The sequence below is a fragment of the Manis pentadactyla genome, chromosome 8 (assembly GCF_030020395.1).
Source record: "Manis pentadactyla isolate mManPen7 chromosome 8, mManPen7.hap1, whole genome shotgun sequence".
NCBI classification, from domain to species: Eukaryota; Metazoa; Chordata; class Mammalia; order Pholidota; family Manidae; genus Manis; species Manis pentadactyla.
Genome location: NC_080026.1, coordinates 49,423,949 through 49,446,586, shown reverse-complemented (window position 1 = coordinate 49,446,586; position 22,638 = coordinate 49,423,949). Strand labels below are relative to the sequence as shown.

General features: G+C 43.0%; 1 protein-coding gene across 4 annotated transcripts in view; it reads left to right on the top strand.

Moving 5' to 3' along the window:
- The window catches only part of SIPA1L2 (signal induced proliferation associated 1 like 2), a 272,367-nt gene that overhangs the window by 48,962 nt on the left and 200,767 nt on the right, over positions 1-22,638 (top strand). The window lies entirely within an intron of this gene.

Genomic DNA, 22,638 nt, shown 5'->3' with positions numbered 1-22,638 from the left:
TTGTTTGACTGAGCCCTTTATCATTATGTAGTGTCCTTCTCTATCTCTTGTTACTTTCTTTGTTTTGAAGTCTATTTTGTCTGATATTAGTACTGCAACCCCTGCTTTCTTCTCACTGTTGTTTGCTTGAAATATGTTTTTCCATCCCTTGACTTTTAGTCTGTACATGTCTTTGGGTTTGAGGTGAGTTTCTTGTAAGCAGCATATAGATGGGTCTTGCTTTTTTATCCATTCTGTTACTCTGTGTCTTTTGATTGGTGCATTCAACCCATTAACATTTAGGGTGACTATTGAAAGATATGTACTTATTGCCATTGCAGGCTTTAAATTCGTGGTTACCAAAGGTTCAAGGTTAGCCTCTTTAGTATCTTACTGCCTAACTTAGCTCGCTTATTGAGCTGTTATATACACTGTCTGGAGATTCTTTTCTTCTCTCCCTTCTTGTTCCTCCTCCTCCATTCTTCATATGTTGGGTGTTTTGTGCTGTGCTCTTTCTAGGAGTGCTCCCATCTAGAGCAGTCCCTGTAAGATGTTCTGTAGAGGTGGTTTGTGGAAAGCAAATTCCCTCAGCTTTTGTTTGTCTGGGAATTGTTTAATCCCACCGTCATATTTGAATGATAGTCGTGCTGGATACAGTATCCTTGGTTCAAGGCCCTTCTGTTTCATTGTATTAAATATATCATGCCATTCTCTTCTGGCCTGTAGAGTTTCTGTTGAGAAATCTGACGTTAGCCTGATGGGTTTCCCTTTATAGGTGACCTTTTTCTCTCTAGCTGCCTTTAACACTCTTTCCTTGTCCTTGATCTTTGCCAATTTAAGTATTATGTGTCTTGGTGTTGCCCTTCTTGGATCCTTTCTGTTGGGGGTTCTGTGTATTTCCGTGGTCTGTTCGATTACTTCCTCCCCCAGTGTGGGGAAGTTTTCAGCAATTATTTCTTCTAAGATACTTTCCATCTCTTTGCCTCTCTCTTCTTCTTCTGGGACCCCTATAATACGGATATTGCTCCTTTTAGATTGGTCACACAGTTCTCTTAATATTGTTTCATTCCTGGAGATCCTTTTGTCTCTCTCTATGTCAGCTTCTATGCGTTCCTGTTCTCTGATTTCAATTCCATCAATGGCCTCTTGCATTCTATCCATTCTGCTTATAAACCCTTCCAGAGTTTGTTTCATTTCTGCGATCTCCTTTCTGGCATCTGTGATCTCTTTCCGGACTTCATCCCATTTTTCTTGCGTATTTCTCTGCATCTCTGTCAGCATGTTTATGATTCTTATTTTGAATTCTTTGTCAGGAAGACTGGTTAGGTCTGTCTCCTTCTCTGGTGTTGTCTCTGTGATCTTTGTCTGCCTGTAGCTTTGCCTTTTCATGGTGATAGGAATAGTCTGCAGAACTGGGACGAGTGACGGCTGGAAGGACTTCCTTTCTTGTTGGTTTGTGGCCCTCCTCTCCTGGGAGAACAGCGGCCTCTAGTGGCTTGTGCTGCGCAGCTGCGCGCAGACAGGGTTTCTGCTTCCTGCCCGGCTGCTATGGAGTTAATCTCCGCTGTTGCTGTGGGCGTGGCCTGGCTCGGGCAGCTGCTCCAAAATGGTGGAGTCGCGTTGGAGCAGGAGCTGCTGGGAGGCTATTTATCTCCGTAAGGGGCCTCCCTGCTCCCTGCAGCCCAGGGGTTAGGGTGCCCAGAGATCCCGGATTCCCTACCTCTGGATTAAGTGACCCGCCCTGCCCCTTTAAGACTTCCAAAAAGCACCCGCCAAAACAAAACAACGACCACAAAAAAAAACAAGAAAAAAAATTTTTTTAATTAAAAAAAAAAGGTAGTCGTTTGTTTTTCTTTATTCTCCGGTGCCAGCCTCAGGCCTCTGCTCACCGGTCTTTCTGCCCTGTTTCCCTAATATTGGGGTCCCTGTCCCTTTAAGACTTCCAAAAAGCGCTCGCCGAAACAAAGCAGCAAAAAAGCAAAAAAAAAAAAAAAAAATGGTCGCGCGCTTTTCTTATGTCCTCTGTCGCCCAGCCTCCAGTGCCTGCTCACTGTTCTTGCTGCCCTGTTTTCCCAGTATCGAGGGCCCTGCACTCTGGCCCGGATGGCTGGGGCTGGGTGTTCGGCAGCCCTGGGCTCCGTCTCCCTCCCGCTCTGCCTGCTCTTCTCCCGCCGGGAGCTGGGGGGAGGGGCGCTCGGCTCCCGCGGGGCCGGGGCTTGTATCTTACCCCCTTCGCGAGGCGCTGGGTTCTCTCAGGTGTGGATGTGGTCTGGATATTGTCCTGTGTCCTCTGGTCTTTATTCTAGGAAGGGTTGTCTTTGTTATATTTTCATAGATATATGCTGTTTTGGGAGGAGATTTCCGCTGCTCTACTCACGCCGCCATCTTCCGCCCCACCGTATTGAGTATTTTTGAGAGGTGCATTTCAGCAGTGCCTACTAAGCCCTCCTCCAGCCTTGCAGTATGGGAATACAGTCCTCTCAGTGAGAAGCTCAGGCCTTCCACAAGTTTATTTTCCTGGGCTCTACTTGGTGCTGTGGCAGGGGGACTGGGAGGGTCTTGCTTCATGTTGCAGGGGAGGTAGCTCTGCTCCAGTGTACAGCCAGCCTCACTGAACTCTTGGAGGCCATCTCAGCTGCTTCCTGCTGGTGAACCATGCAGGGTGGGTACAGAGGGGTGCACACCATTGATTTGTGTGCATCTCCCCAGAATTGGTAACATATTTTGATTTGATAGTGTCCAGGAGATGATGCAACTTCCTGCAACAGGTACATTTTTACCCTTAGTCCCATTTCATACTGGCAGAGCTTTGATGAAAAGCTGTCAGCATTCTGTTGTCCTGAATCCTTGTGCCATATGGTACAGTTAGTGGGGGACAGAGGAGTCAGGAAGCAGCCCTGGGACAGGCCCCACTGTAGGACTCACTGAGCTGTGGCTGGCTTGGGCAGGATGGGCAGCGTGGCATCAGCTGCTGTGTCCGGATGACCAGTCGCAGCTGCGTGGCTTATTTGAAAAATAATACACAATTCAAATCTAGAACCCCCATCTGATTTTGCTACATTCCAGGTTTTAACACATGTGAATGGATGCTGTTCACCCAGAGGCTATGCGTGATTTGCTAAGGGAAGTAATGTTACTAGATCTAATGGATTTTAGGTCATCAAAGAAATTGCTCATCAGCAATTGTTGAATTAACTTTAAATGAACAGGCTAAAAATCCTAAGGTTGAGAAGTTTTTTCTTGGGGGAGGGGTGTCACATGACCCAGGGACCAGCTTATAGTAAAGGGAATTAGCTTGTTTCATGGACATCACCTTCATCAGTGCCTTCATCCCATGAGGCCAAGGAAAGTTGTGTATTTGAGCTGCATCTAAGGCTGATTTGTCTTGGTTTGTCTCTCAGGCTGGCTTACCAGTCTCCACACCTTATTTCTGTGTGATATTTCTAATGCCTTGGGATGAACCAAAGAACAAGTGTTTTTGAGCTGGGCACAGCCTGTCTGTCTTTTAAAGGAATATGAACCAAACATCAAGCTTGTTGTTGGGAGCCAAATAATGAAAATGAAGAGCTCAGAGCCAGGCCCGAGATGCAGGAGCATCAGCCAGCTCTGTCAGTTTCAGGAGCCATCTGCAGCTCACATGCAGGTGTACTCTGCACCTGCAAGAAAAGGGAGATGTAAAGATGTCCACGTGGAGAATAGATCTTTAAAGTGAAGTGTTTCTTTGCACTGCCCAAGTGTTCTTTCAGATGCAGACTCAGCCTGTAAAAAAGGAATTTATATTTGGGGTTCTGATTCTACCTAGGAAATTTTCAGTCTCCACTGTCACTACAAGGAACAGTGGTCTGAGTGATTCTTTCAGCTCCCAGATGAAATCTTGTTACTTCCTTAGGCTGAAGTCCAGGCTTCTATGTGCCACTGTGGAGGGTGTCATTGCCTGGCCTCTGCTGAATCCACTGTCCCCACCTCATGCCTTCCCACCTGGACCCATCATCCTGTGATGCCTCTTCTAGGGGGCTGCCACCCCTGCCTGTAGGTTCTCCCAGACATTTTACCTCCATGCCTCTGGGCCAGCTCCGCTCATTTGTCAGTTTTCAGCTCAGATAACGGCACTGAGAGCACTTTCCTGACTCCCTCCCAGGTCTGGACTCAGCCCCCCTGTCTCTGAGCAGCCCTATCTTCTCCACCATGCACTTAGTATAGCTCATTGGATCCTTGGGTGCCATCACCCCTTCCTGGTCAGGCCACATGCTCAGGGGGATGGAGCCTCAGTGGCTTGTTAACTTACCATTAGGGCCTTGGTTTCCAGCACAGTTCATAGACATGACAGGCAGTCAGCACATTTTTGTGGACTGAATGAAGGTATGAGTATTTCTTTGAAGTTGCAAGGGTTTCTAATGCATCTTAATAGCCAGCTTTCAGTTAAACCAACAGTGGCAAAAATTTTGGTATCCTGATTTTGGGGGTTATAGATGCCATGTTTGATCTCACTTGTATTCACGAACTCAAGCCTGTTAAGTCGCAGTGTCCTCTCAGAAAGTGAAGTGGGCCATGTCACCCATTCACAGATCTGCAGTTGCCGTGATGCTCAAAACGTTACCCTCTTTTCCTGCCCATGTTTCAACAGAGTTGAAAACTGTAAATGAAGTAAAAGTAGAGGCCAGAGTACTCATTTCTTACTGGTAGAGGCAAAGGTGGAGTGTTCAGTGTGCAGTGAAACCAAATGGTCTGGCTAAGGGAGACTCAGGATCAGGCCACATGCCTGCCTGGGCCCGGGGATGGGGGCCCACAGTGGGCCCTCCTCCTTGTCAGGGGCGAGAAGGCCTTGCAGTTTGCTGATGGAGCCCTTCCCAGGAGGTGGAGAAACACATTTCAACAGTGGTAGACTTCTCACCAACTCCTCTTCCTAGTGATCATTTTAGTTGTGAAAATGGTAATTGTTGACTCCAAATAGATAATCCATGTGTTTCATAGATAATTTGTTGAATTTAAGTAGTGAAGCAACTTTCCCTTCCTCCATATGAACAAGGATATTTTAGTATATATTCATTGGCCAAAAAAAGATTAAATAAGAAATATTTCAGTAGTTATTTTCCTGGAACCAATTCTAAATGTTCCTTTCACAAATAATTTCAGTGCCTCAGAATTAGGGTCCTTCCTTGATTGTGCTTTGGGGCCCAAATGCTTTGATTGAGCTCTCACTTTGAGTTACTTTCAGCAAAATACAAACCAGTGGCAGTGTAAGTTTGAATCTGTTTCATGTGCAGGAAACGCATAGGGCAGTTTTCCCCTAGCCATGTGAATGCTGGAAGACTCAGTGTTCTGAAAGTTTGGTGTAACTGCATGAGAGCGAGAGGACACTGAACACAGCATATACAGTATATTCCAGCATTGCCCAAATTGAGCGGCTGTAGAACCACTTCAGGATCAGCCCATTGTCTTGCTGGAATCTGGCTCAGTCTCAAGGAAGACCACTTGTCTTTGTCCTCCCCTTTGTGTGTAGCCACCCCATTCCCAGCTGAAACCTGCGTTAACTTTTCTTTATAAAGGCAGCATTCATTATAAGTCATCATTAATACTTGTATATCATTAATGTTGTATATAACATACAACATCTGTATGGCATCATTAGTGATTGGAGCAGTTTTGAAAATGGCAAGGGAAGTCACTCACTTCCCACGAGTGGGACTTTCTGGGTAATTGTCAGCTGTATGAATATTTATTCTGACTTAGTTAATGTTCAGTTTGCTGGTGTTGTGGACCTGTTGGATCCTCTAACGTAGCATTTGAAGGATTTCCATTTGTTTGTAAGGGAACTAGGATTTTTTTCCTTTGAATTTTTAAAGGAATGAAACTCAAAGTTCAAATGTCTCTAAAAGTCAGTTTTTTCTTTTTTTAAAGAGCATATTGAAGGGAAGAAGAAAGCCATTCAAAGAAAGTCATTCCCTGCTAAGCCTCTAATGTTAAGGATATATGTGTAAAACTAAGCATACCCTTTCCCCCCATTGAAGAATTAATTTAGACAGTTAACAAGAAAGTCAAGACTCTGAAAACCCCTGTGGTCCAAGCACAGAAGGTGCCTTTGCAGCCCTCAACCCGTGGGAGCTGGGTGGGATGGGACTGGTGTGCTGGCAGAGTGTGCAGGCCAGCCTTGTTGCCTTTGTGAGGAAGGCGACCACTGTAAAGAGTCAGGACCCACCCAGGGCAGCAGAGACTGTTGGACACAAGGAGCAGTGGGTTTCCTATGACCTTTGATGGCCTTGGTCCTTGTCTCCCCTCTTGGGTTGGGGTCTGGGGTGGAGGGAGATTGTTTCAGATTGTAACTTTTCTAGCTCTTCACTTGTAGTTAGCGATCCAGGCATTTCCATTTTTCTCTTTAAAATTTTTAGCCGGTTCTTAGAGTAAGGCCTTCTTCCTTGCCCCACAGCTTGGTGCTCTTTGCCCTGGAAATTAAGTGAGACGGGGAAGTATTCTTTGTATGGATGAAAGAGTAGTCACAAGGTGGATGTGGAGACCCTTCCCCAGCCATTGACTGGGAACCCTTTATCCTGAGGCAAGGGGCAGCTGAGCCGTAGTAAATCAGTGCTGCCCCAGAAGGCAGGCCCGTGCCCGGTCGGACCCAGCGGTCCCTTGGCTCTTCAAGCCTTGGCTGGTGTCTTCAGAGTCCTCTCAAACTTGGCCACGTGCCACAGTCACGGGAGACACCCAGGAAACTCTTGGTGCCGGGGCCGCACCCCAGAGATTCTGACTTGCTGAGAACGTGTGCAGCCTGGGCATCTGGACATCCCAGGTTCTCGGGTGCTGCTGCCTGGTAGCTGGGCTGAGGCCTGTGGGCCTGTCTGAGATCCGAGAGTCCCAGGGCTGTCTGTGGGAGGGCACTCTGGGGCTTCCTGTCCTTTCTGAACAGTTGGCCTTACTGGTGTGGGGACTTGCATTTTTTAAAGAGTCAAATGGTATGAGATAATTCCAGGAGTAGTTTTGAGTAGCTCATAGAAAAATGAAGTTTAAGGGACTCGGGCCATAAAGTGTTGCTGTATTGGGTGAAACTTCACTGAGAACATTGGAGCTGATTGGTTTCCCTAAACCTTAACGGCAAACGTTAGGATGAGGCTGGGGGAAGGATTGAGCCATGCTAAGCCATGGCAGTTCTCCCAGGAGGAGAATAAAGGTGGGACTTGGATATGGCACAGTGCTCCAGAGTTGTTGGAATGTGTGCTTAGGAGTGTAAAACAAGGTTTGGTGTAGATTCCCGCCCAGCCGGCCTGTGTTAGCCAGTGTGTTCCCCGGTGCTGCATCTTCAACACCAGCGCCTCTGACTGCATTTCCTGTGCTTGTGCTCACTTCTCTGCACCAGCCCTTGCATTATTCATTTGCTTGCTCCCTGGAGCCCCTTCATGAGCCTTAGCCACTCTGTGGCTCTCACTCTATTTTCCTTTTCCTTCCCTTGGTCCTTGTTTTGCATTCGCTCCTTGTGTGATCAGGAGCCCAGTCCTCTCTGCAGGTCTGCTCTGCAGGTCTTCTCTGCTCTGGATGGGGTTATGGAGCGAGGGCCTGTAAAGACTGGCTGGCCTGGAGGGGCTTGGAGAAGGGATGGGGGCTACGACCAGGCTGGCTCAGAGGACAGGAGGCCTGGGATCATGGAGGGTCAGAGGTATGACCCTTGGTGGGGGATTAGAGCCGTGGCTGGGCAGGGCAGTCAGAGGGGCCTTCACTTACCCGTGTGGGTTAGCATTGACCATTCAGACAGTAACTACCTGGCCAGGAAAGGTCTCTGCCCTCACATTGCAGAGGATAAACAGTCCTGAGGTCAGGTGGCCCAGTTATTTGTTTACTAAAAGTCAGCTTTTCTAAAGAATTCCAGTTCCATGAATATTGCTTTTTTCACAGGGTTTTTTTTTAAAAATGAGGTTATCTTTATTTTGTTCTCTGTGTTGCTGAGAATTTCTATGTTTTCATCTTATTTTGACAGCTTGTTGGAAAATTCTTGCTATTTTGCTAACTTTTAGGATGCCTAGCAATGTTTTATAGTTTGGAACATTTTCTCTAAATCATTTTAGTGAAACCATAATAAGTCATTTATGAAAAGCACTCTGAAGACAATAAATCTTTTCTAAGAGTTATCTCAGAATTCCTTATTCTACAAAGTCACATTTTTTAAATGTAATGTAGTCTCTAGGTCAGGCCATAAAAGAAACCCCTCTAGTTAATTTCCCACTTAATGTTCAGGAATATCTCAAAGAATGGGTTGATGTTAGCCCCCAGGCTGAATGCCTGCAGCCTGTTGGGGGTTAGTGGGCCCACGGGGGACAGGAAGGCCTGTGTCCCAGGCCACAGCAAGGACTCAGCATGGCCCATCTTTAGTACTCTAATTAAGCAAGTGAATATTTCTTGATTGTTAGACAAGAGTTGGACCAGATGACTTAACATTTTAAAGATATCCTTGTAGGAGAGTATAATATTTGACTTAGAACTTTCAGAGAAATTATCTCCTTGTTTTTCTTTAAAGTGTTTTTGTGTTTGTTATGTGTGATATGAGTTATAATAATTTATCTAGCCTCTGAAAAGACAGGTCTTTAGTGTCATTTTGCAGCTGGTGTCTGTTCCCTAAGTAATTTAGGTTTACCTGCCTATGTCCAGCCCTATGTTTGGGCTGCTATTAGAACCGAGACTCTCTTGAGGTGTTAAGAATGACAGGGAACTGATTTTCTTCATTACTACAACTAATTTTCCCGTCTTTCATTTTTCTAGTTTGACAGTAGAAAAGTATGAAATGTAGGATTTATGGAGAGAAAGGCATTTTCATTCTAGTTTTTTTCTTTTTCTGTGAAAAAAGAAAATATATGGAAAGTATAAACTGAAGTTTGAAATTTTAGTGCTCATTTTTATTTTAGTTTAAAAAATTAGTCTTCTTGCTAGTTTTGTAAGATTCTTTATTGAAAGATTGCAAAGATTCTAGAAAAATATATATTTTTAATTCTAGTTGACCAAGTTTGTAATTAACAATAAACATTTTTTTTGATGATTCAGGAAGTTTTTTCTAGTCATCTACTGCAGTAGTGTATAGACAGCATGAAAAATCAGCTTTTGTTTTATTTTCACATATTAACCAGAAGTTATTTTGATTCAAGACCAGAGGTCTTAGTTTAAAATAAAATAAGACTGTTTTTTTAAGATGTGAACTTTGTAGGTGGCCACAATTGTATTCCAAAATGAAGAGCCTTTAAAAAACAAGCGGCAGGTGGTCCCATTTAACTCTACCAGTTTAGATGTGTTTACCATCGGAGATGGAGTGAAAGTAATTGTATGTGGCAGATAGCAGAGTAAAATTGTAGTCACTGCTGATTATTCACTGACTTCTATCTATGCAGCTTCCCAATTTAATTCAGACAGTGTCTGCAAATGTCTGTGCTAAATATTCCTCTTGCTACCACACAGCTTCTAAGAGTGTCTAAGAAATGATAATTTTACACTCTTCTTTTCCTTCCCTTTCTCTGGTGGTTTATTTTCAGTAGTAAGTTAGTGGAAATAGATAACCCAGCTATCTTTTTTCTTGACTGGTTGCCTCTTCCCAGCAGGCACTGGGGAAAGAAGAGATGGGGCTCAGTCCCCTCAGTGAGAGGACAGTCCCTCTGGACGCTCCCCTGAGGGTGGCCCTCAGGACAGGTGGTGCCTCGAGGCCTAGGCTGTTGCCATTTCAATAGTGTTTTTATTTTCTTAAAGCTAGAGTCTTAGCATATTCTAGTAAGTTAAAGATTAAAACATGAGAAATGACTTTAGTTCTTTTCAAACGAGGATAAATTGGATTTGTAGCCCTATCATTTGTGTCCTGTCAGTAGATATAATCCCTCTTCACTGCTGCTTGGTCTATAGGTTTGGCACAAGGGCTCTGAAGCATCTGTCCTGTCATTTCCATACCGTGGCGTATCTTCTTAATTTTCTTACGCAAAAAGAGAGCACAAAAACAAACAGGTCAAGAGGCAAAGGTGACAGTCACACAGGTTAAAGGTTAGCCTGAAGACCCCACTGCACTCGGCTCCATCCTGGGGCCCTGATGGGGTAGCTGGCCTGGGAGAGCCTTCCTTGCGAATTCTCAAGGCCCCGATGTCCTCCGAGCTCCAGCACCACCTGGCCCTGCTGCCTTCTGCACCCAGACAGACCAGAGGAGCAAAGCCCACCTGGGGATGGGGAAACAGTTGCAGGCAGCACACTACAGTCCATCCACACGTTGCATGACTGAGCCCGGTCCCCCGTCGTCTGTTGAGACCATTGTGAAGATTTAAGTACTCTTTTTTTTACCTCTCCCTGAAATATAAACAGTTGAATAATTTTCCAGTTTGTTCAGGGAAGTAGAGAATCACATGTGAAGTATTTTTGTAATAGGAAGAGTTACTCATTTTTGTTTATTAAGTCTTTCCATCCTCTTATGGTTCCTATTTGGGCTGATCCCTTCCCGTAGAGTGCTGGAGGGTCCAGCAAGGCTGTGGAGAGGGTGGGAGCATTGTGCCAATCTCCTCAAAATACAAACCCGCACTTACAGATAAACTCTGCCTTGATTAGCTAGCTTTTCCTTTAAGTGGACCTTTAACTTGATCAAGGTTTATTCCCTTTTGTTTGTTCTAAATAAACCATGTTGAGGAAATGTATCAAGCGCAGTCCTTCCTGTTTGCATTATCTGTGTTTTAGGTTGATGGTTTCAGTTCTTTCTTTAAGGGGAAACTTTCCAGTTTCCTTTTTTAGAGCACATTAACGAGTTCACTGCTGTATACTGTGACTTGGGTCTGCTGTTAGCAGGAAGCTCTCATCCTCTTCCACTGTAGGACCCTTTTTCTTTCTTGTGGTGTAGATACAGGGGGACGGCAGCCCCAGTGCCATGTGCTCCCAGTTCCCTTCCATCTGACATCAAGTCCACTGTGTTTGTTCTCTATGCCTTCCTCTTTCCAGAAAATGTGTATGAACTCAGTATTTCTTTCTTCCTTCAGCAATCTTGGTGTTGTCACTGAGTTAAATTTCCTTCCTTCCATCTTCAGCTTTTACACTGTGGCTTAATTTGTTTACTCTCTTCAGACTCAATTTTTGCCCCGAAACAAATTGAGCCTTACTGATCTCACTGCTCAAATTGATGACACCCTCATTTTAGAGAAATCAGGAGGCATCATTATGGATTTTCTTGAGATAAATTCTTGAGGCTTTGAAGAACCTGCCTAGTAGAACCTTTGAGACTGAGGTGAGGGTGTACGAAGGAGGAGATGAATGGCCTCGTAAGATGTCTGGGCATCGTGTTTCCCTGGTGGGGAACAACGTGGGAAAGATGAAATTCCAAGCCAGAGACAGGGTTTGTATCACTGGATTGCATGCACATGGAAGGGGGGCTGTGGAAGTCTCCCCTACAGAGGAAGCCTTTGCTCAACGCAGAGAGGAGCTTCCTGATGCGCTACAGAGTCAATCCAGAGCAGGGGATTGATGAACTGCAGCAGGTGCTTCCATTTAGCAAGTATTGTTTCAGTTATCAGACACAATTTTTTCTTCTCTTAGACTCATGTGCTTCCCCATAGATAATGATAATTATTTTTTTACTCTTCTTGTACTTCAAACATGCCACTTCTATGAATGAGAAAGTACACATGAATGTGCTTATCAGTCTTTGGTTAAGTTCAGTACAATTGATTTATTCTAAGATTGACATAGTGGTTTTTGTATTCACAGAGGACTGAGGGAAGATCTAGTGACAAGCATCAAAGTCTGGAATCTGGTGGAAAATAGGTCTTTGCCCTTTTGATTGTCTTTGACAACTGCGTTATTTGTAAGTTATGCCAAGGATATTTTTAGCATCTCATCCTTAGGTTTCCAATTATTTTGATTCCCCAACAGATTCTAAAGGGTACAAAAGAAGTGAGACTGGGGGAAAAAAAAAATTTCTGCAGAGATAAGCCCTGAATCTTAGTATGGTAATTAATTGGCAGAAAATCAATAATTCAGCGAGAAGTCTCTCGGCCAATGGTGGCAAAAGAAAACACAGTGAATGTTAGTGAATTTGGTAGAAAGTACAAGTATCAGTGAGCTAATGGGGTGAATTTATATACACTGTTCCTGTACTGTCACATGAAACTAGTCATTTGGGAAATTTATAGGAGATTAATGGAGACCCAAATGTTTAAATACTTTAGCAGACCTCCATGAATGTATTTTTGGCTTAATGAATTAAAATGGAACTGCTTTTTGCATTGTCATTTGATGGATAAGTAATTTTAGCTCACCTGTTTTCTGTATTTCTCAAATTTGTTTCTTTGTGGGAATTGCCATCTAACTGCTCCATTTTAAGATAGTGATTCTGTTTAGTCTCAGGACAGTGTTACACTTTAAGAACTTTTGTTACTGTGGGTTAGCTCTATTGGTATTTATCACAGAAATCAAAAGCAAGAGATTTTAAAAATTATTATTAAATTAAAAATAGTGAACCTACTACATACTAACAAATAAAATTGTTATGAAAAATAACCATTTTCCAAGACATAAGAAACCTTAACTGAGAAGTGTTCCATAATGTTTTCTATCTTTATATAAAATAGGTTTACTCTCTGGCTTATTAGAAGGCAGCTGGGTTCTTCTCTTTGCATCTGCAGTTCATTCTGATGTGATATGCCATGTTTGAGGAAAAGTCCAGCTTCACACAGATATGTCATTGGGAATTAGGGCAGTAGGATCTTCTTTGGCACTAAGCAAGTGGTATAACTTAAAGATTGGTTGGGATGTAGATTCTGAAACCATATCTATGAGCTCTTAAAATTCTTCCAAGTATAATTTTGAATACCATGCCTTGGTCATTTGGAAAAGCTCCCAAATGTCGATGCATTTCATTTTGCAGTATCGAAGAAAACATCATATCACCCATTAGGAAAGTCCTTAAATATAGGAAATCTGTCAACTTCACAGTGGATAAACATATTTTTTTTAAATCTAATTTTATATAAGAGCTTGAATCTTATCATTTTACCAATTGTCTTGAAAATCGACCCATTTTGTCCCTTTCCTATAAAATGGCTACCAAATAGGCATGTCTCAATAACCATACTTTGCATATTGTGCTTTCCAGTAAAAGGTGGTGTTACACAAAGAAAGTGGCTCATTGACCTCCCCACCCTGTCTCGTAGGTGTCCTGCTTGCGGCACCTGCTTTCCTGCATGCCTGTCCCACCACACAGAACGTGACAAAGTGCGTGTTTAAGATGCAGACTTACTTTGATTACTTGGACTTCTTCATCACGGACATTAGGCGGGACACCTTTTCCTCTCTGGCTGGCTAGTCACTCGCGGCTCTGCGGTGTGATTGCTAGCATGGTGGGTGGCACCGCCTCGCTTGTACTGACTGAGGTGCTGGCAGTTATACATATTGTTATTTCACACCATTGACACAGTGGAGTCAGGCAAACGATGTCTTAGAATTATTAGGAAATTAGTTTGACCTCTCAAATACAGTTAAAGAGCCTTGGGGACTCCAGGGGGACCATAGTTCACACTTTTGAGAACCATGGCTTTAAGACAGATGGGGAAGGTGCTAAATGAAGCAGAAGCTAGACTTGGTTTGTACTAATTGAGTAGTATGGAAATGGAGCGAGACATGGGGCTGGGCCACGTAGGGGCAGGTAAAAAGTAGGAGAGTTACTGGAATACGCAACTTTCACCGGGGAGGTCAGCATCAGTGTAAGTGCTTGGTATGTTACTCAAGAAATGTATGTAGTGGTTTTACTACTAGATTGAGAGTAATGTGTTTGTAAATTCAGTGGGTTTTTAAAAGTCCTATTTACCAAGACACTTTTTTTTCCTGTGTTACAAAGGTAATAAGAGTTGTGAAGTGTAGGTTTGTGACGGCTGCTGTCTGGGGATACCACGCTCTTCATTAGTGGGCCTGCCCTTGAAGGTGTTTCCTGTCCCATCCAGGTGCTGTCAGCAGCTGTGTAAAAGCACTCCAGCAACAGTAACTGCAACCTTAGTCAATTTCAGCTTCAGAAAACCAGTGTTTCCTTGACTGGAAGATGTGAGCAGCATCCCATCCGGTATGAAATTGGTTCTGCTGTTCAGGATAAGGCATCATTCAGTCCCGTTTTGCTGATGTTTCCCATTGTGAGTAGGTGGCTGAGGCAGTTTCTACCTATGAAGTATCAAACGTGTTCTTTCCGGGTGGTTCCAGAAGAGAAGGGTGTTGTGCCTAAAAGAATACCTTGCTGTTTCTATCCATGCTTTTCTTTGTTTTTCCTTAAAAGGAACTTATCTTGGTGATAGGTCTAACTTACCCTTTTGTGGGTTGGAACTACTGCTTTTCTTTTTTAATAAACTTAAGTCCTTCAGGATAGCTGGTTACTTGTGAGTCGGCATGCTGTTCCATTTCGTTTTTCTCTTCTGTGCTCCAATTTTGTGTGATGATACAAGGGGCCCTTCCCTGGAACCTGGAATACTCGGGCTGGAGGAAGTCTTCTAGAGCCTGTTGAGAGGAGGCCAGGTTTCTTTCAACTGCTCTTCCATTAGGAATCCCCAGTCACAGATGAGGTGGAGATGATGGTACTTGTCTAGATAAAATGAAATGTCTGATAAAATATTAATTCACACCTTATCAGATGTCTGCTTCTGAAGATGTGGATGAGAGAAACCCAGGCACTCTGTTTTATGACCGTCCTTTTAATTGACTGTGATAAAGACAGGGCCTGTGTAGTCACTGAGAAAATACCAAAGGGCAGTGTGGGCTGAGCTTCTGCAAAATGCAGCATCCCAGCCCTGTCACCGTCCCAGCCCTGTCACCATCCCAGCCCTGTCACCGTCCTGAGCCAACAAATAAGGTCCTGAGAGGAACAGAGCCTTGTGTTCTGCTTTCATGTGGGATTTTCCTTGATTAGCTGATGAAGCCAAGCTAAGTAAATATCATCTTCTTTTTGTAGTAGCCTTTTGTTTTGAAGTATCACCCTAACTCTCTTGTCTACATAGTTTTCTTTTTATAACGTAACTGTTATTATTTTGGCAAGTCAGAGGCACCATCTTTTCCAGTCTTGCTCATCATATTTTTCTTACTTTGAGCCTAGGACATATTTACTTCCATCCAGCAGGCCTTTCTGGAGTTTTTGCAAGTCAGTAGCAGTATTATTTTTAACCCTGCTTCTTTGTTTCCCATCACCTCTATGCACCCCGTGATTCGCACGGCCAGTGCCAGCCTTGGTAGCATTCCTCTTAACTCTGCCTCTTCCCTCCTTAGGTGATTGAGGTGATGACTTTCCTTCCTCCTCCTTTGTTCTCTTCGTGCTGTTTCACTGTTGCTCTTTACTCTCTTATGTGTGCATAGTTTCAGGCATCTAGCTGTTGGCTCCTTTGGAGTGGGAAGAAGTTTTAGAGGCGAGAGAGGGAGAGGAGAAGATATTAGAGAAGAAAATTATTCTCCTTTGGTCAACTTCCATTTATGCAAAATTCTCAGCCTTTAAAGTGTCTCCTTTTTCTACTTAGACAGAAACTGCACCTCTTCATCTGCACTTGTATAATAAGGCCTGTATTATTCTGGGGTGACATCATGACCACATCCATAGATGATGTGGTAAAATACCTTCTTTTACTGGAGAAAAGAGGGACAAAGCTAGAAAATAAGCAATAGCCTCTAGAAAAATATACTTTACTGACTATGTTTATACAACTGTCCTTTAAAGGAATATATTGGTACTGAAAAATTGATAGAAGGTATGTTTTCTTCAAACACTGGATACCTTAAATGCATGGGCAGAGGTGATTTTCTCAGGGTACGTTGTGTTTTTCCCAAAATTGTACATCAGTTACAGAAGTAAGCTGTGCATTTTCTACTTGTATATATATAAAATAAAGATTTACATTTTAGTTGAGTAGATGCATAATTGTTTAAAATTTGACCAATGTGAAGTAATGGAATGCAAATGAAATATATCCTTATTGCTTAGTAAATATTTGACATGTATCAGCTGCAATACTTTCCCCCTAAACTTGATCACATAGGTATTATACAACTTTGCACTGTCAGATTTACTTCTGTTATAGGTGCGGTCAAGCCTGCACTAGACAAATCTATACCTATTTATTTTCCCTTTCTCATTTTTATTGTTTGATTTGCCTAGCTCATCATAGATTTCATTGTGTATTTTGTATAAGTATTATTTCAGTATGAGTCAAGAAATTAATTAATGGGTTCTGTCCCTTTCAGTGTCACAGAACAGATGGCATTAGTAGCAAAGTTATTGGTTGGGGCGTTTTTACCTCTTATGGACATTGGTTTACCTTTTGTAGTCATTCATTTGAATTTAGACTTTCTTAGTTTATTATGGTTGCTATTAATAACTGTCCTTATAGTAGACAATCACTGGAACTTCACAAATATGTTTTGTTCTTTCCTTTCTTCATTGATATTTCAGCTATGTTATAGAGGATCCCCCAGTCTTAAAATGGCATCATAACATCATTACATTAGAACTTTGTTCGGTGCAGAGACTAAGACATACACAGGTCTCTGAGTGTGTCCATCCAGTCATAGGTGCTCCTAAGTACTCAACTCTTAAGATAATGAACATAAATCATCACATTAAGCAATATTTTCCTATTTGTCATGATTTGCTAGCCTAAATGCTGGTGATAAGCAAACTAGCAGATGATAGAAAAACATACATCAGCTGTGCATGCCAAGTTCAATGTCCTATTTTTTTTTCCTGAATAGATATGCTTGTGGTGATGCTTATGAATTCATCATGTGCATCTTTCTGCTAGTAAAACTGTCCCCCGTTCCCATATTAAAATTATATCATTATCCATCATTTTTTATACACTGGGTGAAGGGGTGGGGTGCTCCCCAAAAGGCATCATGACTTTTTGCTGTTCCACCATCTAGCTAAGCAAGTCTGAGAAACCACACACAGGGTGTGTGAGCAAGAGTGGCAGGAGGAGTTGGAAGGAGGGGTTGGAGAGATTGCCAGGCTTGGTTGCCTTGGCGGAAAGTTTGGACTTTGTGGTCATTGTGGAGCAGTTAAAGCCTTTTAGCTTTAATTTAGCAAGGGTGTATTTCTTGCCAGGAGTATTCCTTGTTTGTCTTGCTCTTGAGAAGTGCTGAAAGAGCCCAGAGTGTTTCCTTTGCCACATCAAGACTTACCCCAGAATGCCATGGTGCTTCCATTATTCACTCTTAGAAGTTCAAAGACAAAATAATGTAATTTATTTATGGAAAAGGGATAAAGACTTTAAATTAATTGTTACATCATCATCAGTAAATGTTCTTTGCTGTTGACTTCTAAATATAAGAAATTTGCCTGCTTATGATTATTCATTTCACCAGTTATGCATATATTACCTATTATATCTAAGGCTTCTGCTCATTAAGAACTCACAATTGAAGGTAACAGGTGTCTATAAATAAACCACGTGTGGGACTGACAGAAAAATGTTAGAGCAAAAAGTACAATAATTGTCTCTGGGAGTAGCAGAGAGCAAGAGATACTGTCTGTCTACAAAGTTTTTCTTAAAACATTTTTCTCCTGGAAATGTCTGAGACCATTTGACTGACGCTGTGAGGAATGCTGGGATTTTAGGTGATGGCAACATCTTGGTAAAAGGGACAGAGACAGGAAACTTTAGGGCATACCTGTTTGGGAAAGGTTATTTATTGCATACTGTGACTGTCGGGTAAAAGGTACTTGGAGGCATCTTACAGAATTATTTGAAGGCTCTGTTGAGAGCAGTTTTGCATAGGTGTATTGGTCTGGATTATTGGTTCAGAATGACAGAAACTCCACTTCAAGTAGAAAAGGAAAGTTACTGCTCAGATAACTCGGAGGTCTGTGAGTAGTGTGCTTTAGACATTTTTGGGTCCTGGGGCTCAAACTGCACTGTTAGAGACTCTTCTTCCTCTATATCTTGACTCTGCCTTCTCTGCCTGCTGTGTGTGTCACCTTGGCCCTTTCTGTGTGATCAGCAAGGTGGCAGACAGTAGCTGGAGCTTCCTGTCTACTAGTTTAGTGCCCTCAGCAGAAGCTGGACTTAGGTCTCCCAGGGTCTCTCTTCTACCCAGGAGATGAGGTGGATGACACTGCTTTGGTCCTGCACACTGAACAGAAAGCAGCCCATGAACACATGATATGGGGGGCAGGAGGTGGCAGAAGGGAGTGGGCCAGACATGCTGATGGAGATGGGCAAGGTCACTGAGGAGGATCATACATTGGGTTGAATCATGAGAAATTCCTGCCCTTTTTATGCCCAAAGTGGTGGATTTGGGTGATTTCACATGGTTCAACCTCTTGCGTGGGAATTTGCCTTTAGAAATACCCCTGAGCTTTCTTTCAGTGGAGGCCTGCTAACCAATGCCCTGTGCCCCACTTGCTCCTGCTCTCCAGTCCCCACCCAACGCCTCCCTACTTTCTTGTTTTCTTGGAAAATATTTATCAGGTGCTTTTTAAACACAGAGCACAGTGACTGGTGGTGGATTTTGTAGCCAGGAACCTGTCCGTGCTACTGGGGTCTCGAGTCTGCACCTGAAGGCTGAGCGGGCAGGGCAGTGGGAGGCTCTGGGAGGTGTGCCCTTGTAGGGCTGATAAACACTGTGTGGGCTGTGCTGCCTAGCACTGATGGAATGCTCTAAGAGGCCTGGGGAGGCATCCAAGCCCCAGATTCTTCCTGATTCACCCTTGGGCTGGGATGGGGAGAGGAAGTCGTCTCTGAAAGTTGAGTAGGTGTGTATCCTGTGACACAATTGAGGGGAGGGAATGCTCTCTGGCTCTCCATACCTGTGGTGGTCCAGCTACCCCAGCGTCAGTTCCATGAAGCCTTTTCCTCCCCACCTCTCTACTCCCTGGGGCCCAAACAGTGCGCTGTTAGAGATTTCTTCCATTTTATCTGTGATTCTGCACTTCTACCTAAAGGTTGGCTCCCTCCATTAGGCAGTGAGCTTCTGGTGGCAAGAACAGTGTCTGCATATAGATAGCATCTAGGAAAGTATTTGGATGTTGGAGGTGCTAAGAAAATAATTTGTTGAGTGTTGCAGTAACTTTGAAGGGACCCTGCTTCCAGTTCCTTTCTCCCTTTTTACCTCTCCTTAACTTGAGAAATCCAAAGTATACACACACTGGAATATTATTCAGCCTTAAAAAAGAAATAAATCCTGCCATATATGGTAATAAGAGTGAACCTGTAGGACATTAGACTGAGTGGAATGAGCTAGTCACAGAAGGGCTTGAGACGTTGTTCCACATCCATGAGGTGTCTGGAATAACCAGACTTAGGAGTGGACACCACCAGGGTGGTTGCCAAGGGCAGGGCTGGTGGGTTTCATTTATGTAAGGTGAATAAATTCTAGAGAGCTGCTGTACAACATAATATCTAGAGTCACCCATACTGTATGGTGCACTTAAGAACTTGTTAAGAGGGTAAATCTCTTGTGAAGTGTTCTTATCACAATTTAAAATATATATAATAGCCATAGCCACCAAAAAAAACCCCAAAAAGCACAACACCTGAGCAATGGCGACGCTTTATGTTATGCCAAGCTGCAGTCGCAGAGACAATGTCTTCAGTGAGACTGCATTACTACCCTGGGAAGGTTTTACCTTGCACTAACCTGATCTGCATGCAGAAAAGACTCATTAGAGTGCTGGTCATCTGCTTGAGGCTTGAGCTGACATCTCATGCATGATGAAGACGTCTGGGTAAGAGAAGAACTTTACTAGGCTGGGAGCAGTTAGAGACCACTGAAGTCTGTGTTTGTGCATCTGTGTGCACGTGTTCAAGATGGTAAAGCCTGAATACTGGCTCTGCCGAGTGGTCTGTGGTGTTGAATGTTGGATGCTAACAGGTGCTCTGGTTTCCAAAATGCACTTACTGAAGCGAATGACATAATCTGACATTCATTGACAAGATCCCTTGTGACCGAAACTCTCTAGGAATGATTGGCTATTTGAATCTGTCATGATTCCATATTCAGTTATATACTTCCTGAGGACCTGTTCCCTGAGGTGTGTGCTGTGCTTCTGGAGGGGTTGAGGTCAAGGTTAGGACTGGAGGCTAATGATGACGCACAAGATTTGCGTGTGGTACATGGACTGGGCAGTTGGCCCATGACTGACTTGCTGGCCGCGAATGGGTGGAGACAGGGTTCACTCATACACATCGCCAATGTTCACAGGTGCAGAGACAGAATTAGGCATTTAAGGCTTTGATCCTCAGAGACATCTCATTATTTTGAAAGGAATTTTTATTTTTAAAATAAGCTAAAACAAAAATTAGCCTTTCTGGGGCTTTCCTTGAATACTAGCAAGCCTGTCCTAACATTCAGTGGAGAAATAGTAATTTTGAGCTAGACAGAATATTTGTATTCTTCTCAGTACAAAGTAAATATTTGCCTACACTTTCTCAGAATCCTGTTTCTCTGGAAAAACAGCTGAAGAACCTGCTGATGAGAACAAAGGGCCAGACCTCTCCCTGCCTGCAAATCCGGTTTTCTGGCAGAGTCTCCTGTTGAAGTGTGAGGTGCATCCTCTCAGCATCCTCTCTTTCCCTGGCTCTCTAAGACAGCTCCCAGCCCCAGTTGTGCTGCTTGAGAAGAACCAAAGCTCACTAATTTTTTTTCCCTCTACCACCAAAAGAAGGCAAAAGATAGTAATAGTCAGTTGCCTCATGTAAACCACCTGCTTGGTAGGAAATGAAGCAAAACTCTGGAGTCCCTAATGCTACTTGGAGAATTTCTCCTTTCCTTTCCTGTCAGTAAACAAAAGCAGTCAGTTAAAAGTGCAGGGAATTAATTGTTTACAGGATGTTTGCTGTAGGAAAGGAAGGAAGAGTACCTTTTACAGTTGGGCCCATTGTGTGGGGGATGTTACAACATCATTTAAAGGGTCTCTGCTGTAGAAGAGAAATTAACCACAAAATATTTCATCATGAAACAACAGAACTATTTAATCAGTAGAACTTTTGGAGACTTATTTCATAAATCAAAATTGAGGGTTTGATAATGTAGCAGCATAAAAAAATGGCAAAAACAGAAAACTTCCTTAGAGGAAAAAAATGGGTCCCTACAACTTTGAGATATATTGATACTTTAGAGGACTTGAAATTTGTGTTTTTTTCATAAGTTATACACATTCATGATTTGCTTGCAAGAAATATTTGTCATTGAGTGTGGTTGTAGGCCTCCTCAGTCTGCCTTTCCGTGTATCTGGTGCTGTGTCTGGGCTCCCTGGGGTCCGTGCACCATGATGGCTGAGACTGTCTTCTTCCTCGATTCCTAGAACAGCAGCTGGTAACTAGGTGGTCAGTGAGCATTTGCTAAGTGAATGAATTTAATAAACTGATGAAGATTGAAATAATGGCATAAGATGCCTAATAATATGTTCTTTTCTGATGACTTAATGTTTGGAAATCTTTTTGATAAATACTTTGTGTGTGTGTGTTTTTTACTGTGGTAAAATATACACAGCATAAATTTTATCACTTTAACATGTTTAAGTGTATAGTTCAGTGTAAGTACACTGTGCAGCCATTCCCACCACGCATCACATCTCAAACTTGAAACTGTGCTCATTAAACAACCCCATTCTGCATCCCCAGCCCTTGGCAGCCACCATTCTACTTTCTCTATGGATTTGACTCCTCTTGGGACCTCCTAGAGTAGAATCTTCTGGTATTTGTCCTTTTTCACTGGCTTATTTCACTGAGTATGTCTTCAGGGTTCATCCATGTTGTATATGTTGGAAGTTCCTTCCTTTTTAAGACTGAATAATATTCCATTGTATCAATAGACCACATTTTGCTTATCCATTCATTCACTGATGAACACTTGGATTGTTTGCAACTTTCAGCTGTTGTGCATAATGTACTATGAACATGGGTTGACAAATACCTTTTTAAAACCCTCTTTTGGTTCTCTTGGGTATATATTTAAAAGTGAAATTGCTAGATCATGTCATAATTGTTTTATTTCTTGCCATTCTGTGTCTTTGTCCCAAAATTGGCTATGTTGGCTGGAGGAGTTCTGTCAGTGAGAATTTCTTTCCCCTCCCTCACTTCTGCACATAATCTTAAATCTTCCTGCAATTGAGGGATTATTACAGTAACTCTTCCATCAACTTTATAAAATTGAGACAGATTGAAAAAGATGGGCTTTCTTAAGCCAAAGCCAATTACAGCCTTCTTGGTAGGTGACTATAATTTATCACTGCTCAGAGTAAAAGGGGCACAGTCAATACTGTACTGGAACAACAGGTGTGAATTGGCTGTCTGTCGCGGGACACCCTGCTTACTGGAGTCTCTTGTTTGCAGGAAGCAAAGTGCAGGACATGCCAGAAAAGCCATGTTGGTATCGTTGCATGAGGGGGACGGTGGGGACGGACCACTGCATGTTGTTGCATTTTGAGTCTGTGCAATGTCAGGTAGGAGTGTGGGCCCCTGGGCACTTCACTCCGGCTTAGATTGCAGAAATTCTCATAATTACTATCGTTAAAACATGGCATAGAGAAAAGATCTTAGGAGCCAGGCTGACTTGAGTTCACATCCTGCTCCAAGTGATTTAATGATTCACTTTGGCCAAGTAACTAATCTCTTAAGAGTTTCCTCATCCAGGTGGACAGAAAAAGCCATTTTTTTAGTGATGGTGAGTTTAGATATATGATACATAGTATTTATGGCACCT